Source organism: Rhinoderma darwinii, chromosome 5 (assembly GCF_050947455.1).
Source record: "Rhinoderma darwinii isolate aRhiDar2 chromosome 5, aRhiDar2.hap1, whole genome shotgun sequence".
Taxonomy (NCBI): domain Eukaryota; kingdom Metazoa; phylum Chordata; class Amphibia; order Anura; family Rhinodermatidae; genus Rhinoderma; species Rhinoderma darwinii.
Genome location: NC_134691.1, coordinates 229,498,829 through 229,507,838, shown reverse-complemented (window position 1 = coordinate 229,507,838; position 9,010 = coordinate 229,498,829). Strand labels below are relative to the sequence as shown.

The 9,010-nt window shown below is 49.2% G+C and overlaps 1 non-coding gene across 1 annotated transcript; it reads left to right on the top strand.

Moving 5' to 3' along the window:
* The first annotated feature begins 4,065 nt into the window (after window positions 1–4,065).
* LOC142653866 (U2 spliceosomal RNA) lies at window positions 4,066–4,254 on the top strand. Its single transcript, XR_012848720.1, has one exon. It is a non-coding gene; the product is annotated as a U2 spliceosomal RNA (small nuclear RNA).
* The last annotated feature ends 4,756 nt before the right edge of the window (window positions 4,255–9,010 follow it).

Genomic DNA, 9,010 nt, shown 5'->3' with positions numbered 1-9,010 from the left:
GCACTAACATCTTCCCCTCCAGCTGCTGGAGTCCTCTCCCTGGAGGATTTTCCCCCTCTTGTCTCCTCAGGTGCCATCCAGAGGAAGAGAAAGGTGAGGGACAGCCCAGCTGCTGAGTCCTCAAAGCGACAAGTCGTGGAAATCTGCGAAGATTCCCTTGCGCAGCAGGAGGAAATGGAGCAGATGGTGGAGGAACTCGTGTCTGAACCTGAGGTCATCGACTTCACAACAGACATCCAGGTGGCTACAATCCTGGAACAATTTTTGTCAGAGGGCCTGCTGGATCTTCCGGACCCGCCAGGCTCCAGAGAGGAGGATCCGCCCGACCGGACTGGTAACTAAGGTGTATCGTTTGCACTAACCTTCTTTATTCTCCCCCATGGCTGCTAAACTTAACATCTTTGGCCTCAATGTGAGGAGTGTTAGAGATAGGACTAGATGTCAGATGGTGCTAACTTTTCTTTCCAAGCAGTCGAGTGATGTATTTATGCTGCAGGAATGTACTCTCCCCTCTTCCAGGTCATACCATCATCTGGCCAGGCAGTGGACCCATGGCCCGTCCTACTGGTCTGGTGGGGGCGACTGTAAGTCTGCAGGGGTTGCCATCCTGATTAGGGGAAGCGTATTTACTGTTGACTCTGTCCAGGAGCTCGTCTGCGGCCGCTTGTTGGTCGTAGACGGTTCCTGGGCGGGAGAGCCGATTAGGCTCATCAACGTGTACGCTCCCCCTATGAAGGCTGAGCGCCTGGAACTATTCCAGACCCTGCGGACCCAGCTCGCCACCACTAGGGCAGTGGTGATGGCCGGGGACTTCAACTGCCCCATCGAAGAGGATGGACGAAGTTCCGGCACTTCAATCAAGCTGGATGTCAGTTCCAAACTGCTTATCGAGATGGTAACCGAAGCATCCTTGCAGGACGTTGTGGGCTCCATGGGGATCGGCTCTGTGAACTATTCATGGAGCCGACCCGATGGCTCACTTCGTTCTCGGATTGACTTTGTGTTCACCTCCCGGGCAGTCAAGCAGCATGGGCACTCCATGGTCCCCTGCTTCTTCTCTGACCACAGGGCCATTCTCTTCCAGGGTGCCATCGGCCACGGTTTTCCTCCCGGCCCTGGCTCCTGGAAGCTGAATTGTGTCCTGCTGGAAAGAGAGGAGGTACTGGCGGAGCTTAGAGACGCCTATATTGTTTGGAGGAATGATAAAGTTTTCTTTGACAAAACCTGTGACTGGTGGGAATATGTTAAAGTTGAATTTCGTTGTTTCTTTCAGGCAAAAAGTCGTCAACAGGCGTGTGAGAGGAAGAGAGACTTCAGAGAGATGCAGCGTCAGCTGCGATCCCTGCAAGACCTCCTTCAATGCGGCTGGGACGTCAGGAAGGAGCTGGAGGAAGCCAAAAAGGGCCTGAAAAGGCACTTTGAGGAGGAATCCAAGCGAATTGTCTTTCGTTCCAAGGTGGAGAACCTGGAGAAGGGTGAGAAATGTAACTCGTTCTTTTTCAGGAAACTCCATGCCGGCCACACGCCCCTGAAGGAACTCCGAGATGAGACCGGAAACATGCATTCTGGGAAGAAGGAGGTGATGGGAGTCGTCACAGACTACTACCGAAGCCTCTACTCCCGGAAAACCACTGACCCCGAAGCCGCCGATAAATTCCTGTCAGGTATCACTAATCATCTTGATCCTGCAGGTACGGAGGCTATGGATGTACCCCTGACGGTGGAGGAACTGCTCTCTGCCGCTAAATCCTTCAGACCCGGTAGGACCCCGGGCAGTGATGGTCTCCCAGCAGAGCTCTATGTAGCGCTGGGGGACTTGATCTGTCCGGACCTGCTGGAGCTCTATCAGGAGATGGTGGTGGAGGGTAGAATGCCACCGTCCTTGAGAGAAGGCATGATCACGATCTTGTATAAGCGGAAGGGGGAGAGATGTGACCTGAAAAACTGGCGTCCCATCTCTCTCCTGAACGTGGACTACAAGATCCTCGCCAAAGTATTGGCCAACAGACTGAAGGTTGTCATCGGACAGATCATCGGATCGGACCAAACCTGCGGCATTCCTGGCCGTAGGGTGGCCGACAGTCTTGCCCTGGTGAGGGACACGGTGCATTACATGCAAAGCCGCCGTACACACGCGGCCCTGGTCAGTCTGGATCAGGAGAAGGCTTTTGACCGGGTCTCTCACGAATTCATGGGTAAGGCTCTGCGTAGGCTGCGGCTTGGCAGGTTGTTCTGTTTGTATGTTAACCTGATGTATTGCGACATTTACAGCTCGGTGCTGGTGAACGGCTGGAAGACTGACCCCTTTCCTGTATCGTCGGGGGTTAGACAAGGCTGTCCTCTTTCACCTCTCCTTTTTGTTTGTGTTATAGAGCTCTTCGCAGAGGCTATCCGGCAGAATGGAGAGATCAGAGGGATCACCGCACCAGGTCCAGGACACTTCGAGGTCAAATGCTCGCTGTACATGGACGACGTGACCGTCTTCTGCGCTGACCAGAGTTCGGTGACTGCACTCGTCCAGACCTGCGAGGAGTTCGGACGCGCTTCAGGGGCAAAAGTCAACTGCGGGAAGTCGGAAGCCATGCTCTTCGGAAAGTGGTACCTGCCTTCTCCTGCCTCCTTCCCGTTTACTATCAAGCCGGACTTCATCAAAATTCTGGGAGTCTGGTTCGGTAAGGAAGGTGCAGCCCTAAAGTCGTGGGAAGAACGCTTGGCCAAAGTCAACCAAAGGATCGGACTGTGGAGCCTCAGACAACTCACTATTGAGGGCAAAGCAATGGTCCTGCGTAACGAAGTCTTGCCTGTGCTACAATACACTGCACAGGCATGGCCCCCTCTTGCCACCGTCTCGAGGGCCATTACCAGGACTGTGTTTCGCTTCATCTGGGGCTCGAAAATGGACAGAGTAAAGCGGACTGTTATGTACAAGGAGCCCCGCAAAGGTGGGAAGGGTATACCCGACATTCCCACTCTGCTGCGGATCGCTTTTGTATGTGACTGTGTTCGTAGGACTCTGAGGACAGCAAACGGCTCTGCGGGCAAGGCCATGTCCCGCTACTTCCTCCTTCCCCTCTGGCGAGGTTTTGGCTGGGACAAGTGGGACAGCTCCTTCCCTTACAACTGGCACGCTCCCTGGTTCTACGGAGATGTTGTCCGGTTTGTGAGGGAGCATCAACTGGAGGGTCTTAAGCCCGACTTGTGGAAACCTAAGACGATCCACAAGCACATCAGAGCAAAGGACTCACTGGAGTTTGTTCCAGGGCTTCATGCCGACACGTTGGAGACTGTTTGGACTAACGTGTCATCTGGCAGGTTGACCAACGGGCACAAGGACATTTCATGGATGGCCATCCAGGGAGGACTGCCTCTTAGGTCATTCATGCATGCCCGCAACCTGTGCAAGACCCGGTACTGCCCCAGGTGCCCCTTCACGGAGGAAACATCTTTGCACATTTTCTGGCAGTGCCCCTTTGCACAGGGTCTGTTGAAAGCCTTGGAACATGAACTCAAGGACTCAGTACCCAGGAACAGACTGTCGTACCGCTCGGTACTTTATGGACTATTTCCTGGGAATACCACGGATGGAGCAATCCAGGAAGCCTGGCGCCTTATGAACTGCTTTAAGGACGCTATATGGTTTGCCAGGAACCGTCTGATTTTGCGGAGAGAGAGTGTGTCCGTCCAGGACTGCCGCAGGCTGATCCACAGCCTGCTCAGAGACTATTCCACCTGGGACAGCCCGGACGTCGATGAGGAAGAGGACTGATACTCCCCTTCCCCCCACTCTCCCTTCTTGTGTGTTGTCTTTCAATAAAGCTTCGGGCCTGTGATTTCCCCCTTCCCTATCCCCTCCTACCCACTCCCCTATCCCATCACTTGTCTGTAATGCTTTGTTGTTTGGCTTTAGTGAATGCAAGAATGTTAGTGTAGCATGTGGTGTAATGTATAGCATAGGCTAGCCTGTACTGTGTATTATACTGTCATGTTATGTTTGACGACTGTTATTATTTATTATTGGCTGCTTCATGGCTTGCGCTGCGTCGCAGTAATGTTTGTATGATGACGATTGATTGTCAATAAAGCAATTTTCAATCAAAAAAATCTGTTCTTATCAGTTTAATATCTGATACGTCCCCTATCTGGGGACCATATATTAAATGGATTTTTAGAACAGGGAGATGGAAATAGAGCTTGCTCTGTCCACTCCACGCATTGACCTGGTATTGCAGTATTTCCAGGACCGGTGCACCCTTCCCTTATGTGTTGACTAAAATCAGATTCCAAAAGTGCTATTTGTGTTTGCTATTGTTTTTGTCTTTCTGATGGGATCTCCCCTTTTAATCCCATTATTTCAACACCTGTTGGACAATGCATTTGTACAGTCATGTGTGATAATGAGCTAATTTATTAAATGCAATTAATTAATACATTGCCACCTCTTGTTGTGTGTGTGTGTGTCTTCTGTGTTTCTGTGTTTCCGGCATTTCACATTGGAACAGCTCATTCACCTTCCTTGTCTTCTCTCCGCCCTCCCTTTTAGGTAGGTTAAAGAGCTGCACCTGAGCCAGCCACTGATTGATTGATGCAGCACCACAGTCAAATAGTGGAGTGGAGTAGGGGGAACAGCAAACAGCCATTAAAGCAGCCCGCCCGCCCGCCCGCCCGCCCGCCACAATGGACCTACCTGTGTACACTAGATGGATGTGATGGAATGTACTGTCGTCCCTACATTTCCAAGAAGAAGTAAGAATTGCAGTTGCAACAAACCCTTGCTTGCCTACAAAGAGAGCAGCAATTTGGATTTGTTAGTAGCTGTAAATGTGTGTGAGCCTGCAGGGCCCCATGGAATTGCCTAGGAGTAGGCTGAATCGCTGCAAGGGGTGAACAGCAGTATTAGGCAGGCTCGGTCAACGCCCGGCCCATTCGGGTTATCGCTTCTCGGCCTTTTGGCTAAGACCAAGTGTATTTATACAGGAGGTTTTTAGTCAGAAGGTGCTCAGGTACCCTCTCTCTCGGCCTCGGGGGATCGTCCAGGTTCGCCTGGACTTCACCCCCGTGCTGCTATTTGGGAGAGAGGCTTAGTCCTGAGCAACGAGTTGCGATCCCCCCCAGCCCCTTGGTCTCCGTAAGACAAGGGGCGCAGCGAAAGCTGTGCGGTTCGACCTGGCCACGCTAATGGCAGGCGAACCTGATGCGGTGCCGGTGTACGCCCGGCTTAAGAATTCTGCACGATTTATCGTGGCAGAGGGTGGAGGCGGTCCCCGTGGTATTAAATTTTTAGTCCACGCCATTTTGGAAGATCTGCTGGCGGTCCACAAGAACGAGCTCTTGGCTATCCAGGACTACCCGAAGCGAGGAATCTACGATGTCACCTTCATGGGAGAAGGAATACTCCGTGATGCTATGGACCGAGCTGAGAGGAAACAAGGTGAACTCGTAGCAGCGGGAGTCAAGGTAGTAGAGCATGAATTTGAAATAACCAAACTCGTGGTGATTAAAATGTATTCCCCATATGTGAGAGATATGGAAGTGGCAGCATTTCTAGCTGCCTACTTCAAAAATGTCAAACTCCTGGGGAAAGTGATGAACGAGTGTGGAGTGTGGACCGCCAAATGGAAGTTTTTAGTTACGCTGATTAAGGACCCCTCCACCCAAGAAACGAGATTACCACCGGCTCGTTTTAAAATTGGAAATGTGAATGGCGACCTCTACTTCTCAGGGATGCCAAACTTCTGCAGGGCTTGCGGTACCTATGGACATACCAGTTTTAACTGCGATGTCACCTGCAGAAACTGTGGAAGCAAAGAGCACAATATAAGGGAGTGCACAGAAGAAAAAAAATGCAACTTTTGTCAAAAAACTGGTCACTTGTATTTTTCTTGTCCTCATAGGTACCGAAGCGGAGAAGAAGAGCAACCCGGGGCGCCCCCACGTGCTCCACCAGTGGACCAGGCCCGCCCTCAGGGAGAGGAACAAGCCAGTGCTGCAAAGGAGCAGCGGGGTACCTGGGCTTCAAGAGTACGGTCTGTTGGAGCCAAAGCAGGTACCTCACAGCCAACAGCCTCAGAGGAGAGAAGGGAGTCCAGTGCGAAAGAAAAACGCCAAGCCAAACGTAAGGCTGAGAAGGGGCAGGCCAGTGAGATAACTGAGGCATCCCAGAGTGCTGGTTGCTCAGTGGATGCCGGGCCTGCTCCCAATCCTGGGTCTCTAGATACGGAGTCTGAAGAGGAAGGTTGGCTGAAAGTGGGTCCCCGTAAAAAGGGTAAACAGGAGCGTGCCGGTAGGGGGGTGACAGGGGAGGAGCAAATGGATACGTCCGTAAAGCAAAGTGAGGCTCCTCCTAGGACCACCCCCTCGTCGTTACTGGTGAGGAGGGTGGGCGCTGTTCCCCCCGAGCCAACCGACACCCCGCCATGTGCGCAACCTCCCCCTCTAGAACGGCCTGCACGGCCTGCACGGCCTCAGGGGGGAGCGGCGGGGCCCTTGGGGGACCCACCCGATACAGACCTATATGGTCAGCCGTTAGAGACCCAGGTAAGGCTGTGTGAATCTGGGCTCCCTGTATACGAGATGAGGGCTGTTGGCTCGACGCTCACGGAAGGTAGTTCCTCTCCTGAATCATCCCCTTTCTCGCTAGAGTCAGACGAGGGCGGGGAGATGAGTTCAAGCGAGATTTCTGGTATTGCTGGTGGAGGCCAAGTCTGATTTTAAGTAACACGATTATTTATTTTTTTAAAATCAAGACTAACACAATCAAATCTCCACGATGTCTGAAATAAAGGGGATCTCCCTCAACGTGAGGGGCGCCAAGTCCAAAGTCAGAAGGGTTGCTCTCTTCAGTTTTTTATCTGGCCTGGCAGCCTCTGTTTTTTTCCTGCAGGAGTGCGGCATTCCCCATGCAATGAAGTACCATAAATACAAAGAGGATTGGAAGTATGGTCCATCAGTCTGGTCTGGATCTAACGAGTCCAGATCAGCAGGGGTCGCCATTCTTTTTAAGGGAAACGTTTTTATTGATTTTATCCAAGAGATTCTTCCAGGACGTATTTTATTGGTTAAAGCTTTTATTGACGGCGTAAAATGGCAGTTTTTAAATTTTTACGGCTCACCTGACAAAAATGAGAGAGCAGAGATGCTAGAAATGTTACCTCTTTTTATTAATACAACTGAGCCTTTTATCCTCGCAGGTGATTTTAACTGTATCCTGAGGGGGGAACGCCGGCTTACCAGTGCTACAAGTAGGAATTACGATAAGACCTCTGGACTGCTCAAAGATATTGTAAATGATTTTAAATTAACTGATGTGTACAAAGAATGTAATAGGAGCAGCCCAGAGGAAGCCGGCGTTACCTGGAGCAACGCCACCTGTAGCTCCAGGATAGATTTTATTTTTTGTAATGAGAATGTACTGCCTTTTAATTGTGAAGTTTTAACTAATGTTTTTTCAGATCACAAGCTTTTATCATTTTATGTAAAGCGTGATTTTAATAAACCGGTGTGTAAGAAGTCCTGGAAGTTAAATGTTTCCCTTTTAGATGATCCACAGGTTTTTACTGATTTTATTGAATTTTACCAAAAATGCAGGCGGGGGAGAGACATGCGTACTCCCATCAGTGCATGGTGGGAGAAAATGAAAAAAAGAATAAAGGAATTTTTTATTAAAAAGAGCGTGGCGAAAGCCAGAGAAAAACATGCTTTTTTTAAAATTCTCAGCACCCGTCTGCAGACCCTGTACAAGATGAGAGATAATGAAATTGACGTTAAAACTGACATCACTAATTTAAAAAAAGAAATAGCTCAGTGCCTGGAGCAGAAAGGCAAAGAAATAATTTTCCGTTCCAAAATTCAGCATGTGGAGGAGAATGAGACCTGCTCCAGGTACTTTTTTAAAAAAATTAACAATAAAAAGGCTATTATTAAAAATATTGAAGGTGTGTCAGATGTACAGGGTATTTTAAGTAAAGTTCATGAGTTTTATGCTGACCTTTTTAGTGTTAAAACTGTGGATCATAATTTTATGCGTGACTCACTGAAGGAGATTACTACTGTTTTAGACCCTGTCTCCCAGAATTTTTTATTACAGGAGCTGACGGAGCAGGAGGTTTTAGAAACGGTAAAGAGTTTTAAAGCCGGAAAAGTTCCCGGACCGGACGGTATACCCAGTGAGTTTTATGTCAAATTTTATGACATTTTAAAAGAGGATCTTTTTAGCCTTTTTTATGAAGTTTTTAATTCCAAGATGCTGCCTAAGTCCTGGCGGAAGGGTGAGGTCTCCCTGCTACATAAGAAAGGTGACATCGCAGTTTTGAAGAACTGGAGACCAATAACCCTTCTGAATAGCGACTATAAAATAATGGCAAAAGTGTGCGCAAATAGATTAAAAGCCATAATACCCCACATTGTACACTCTAACCAGGTGTGTGGGGTGCCAGGCCGCAGCATCTGGGATAATCTTAACCTGATAAAAGACGTAATTGAGGACACGAGGTCTAGAAGAGGTAAATTAGCCATTTTATCTATAGACTTCGAGAAGGCGTTCGACCGTGTCTCTCATTTTTATCTTTTTAAGGTTTTAGAGCGTATGGGTATACCTGAAGGATTTTTATTATCACTTAAAGCCTTTTATAAAGATTGCACAAGCAAAATTTTAGTGAATGGTTTTAAGACACAGGACGTGATTTTAAACTCAGGGGTGAAGCAGGGGTGTCCCTTGTCCCCACTGCTTTTTATTTGCGCATTAGAGCCTCTACTGTGTACAATTCGCCGCGATAAGTTAATACGTGGAGTCCCCCTGCCCGGGGGTGGCGGCGTAGAGGCTAAAGCAGTGGGGTACATGGACGATGTAGCGGTTTTTTGCAGGGACACCCTGTCGCTTCAGAGAACCCTCAGACAAATTGAGTTTTATTGCTGTGCTTCCGGTTTTAAGGTGAACTTCGACAAAAGTAATATTTTAAATATAGGAAGCATGGCTTTTAGAGACATACCCGTCCCTGTGTCAGATAATATTACA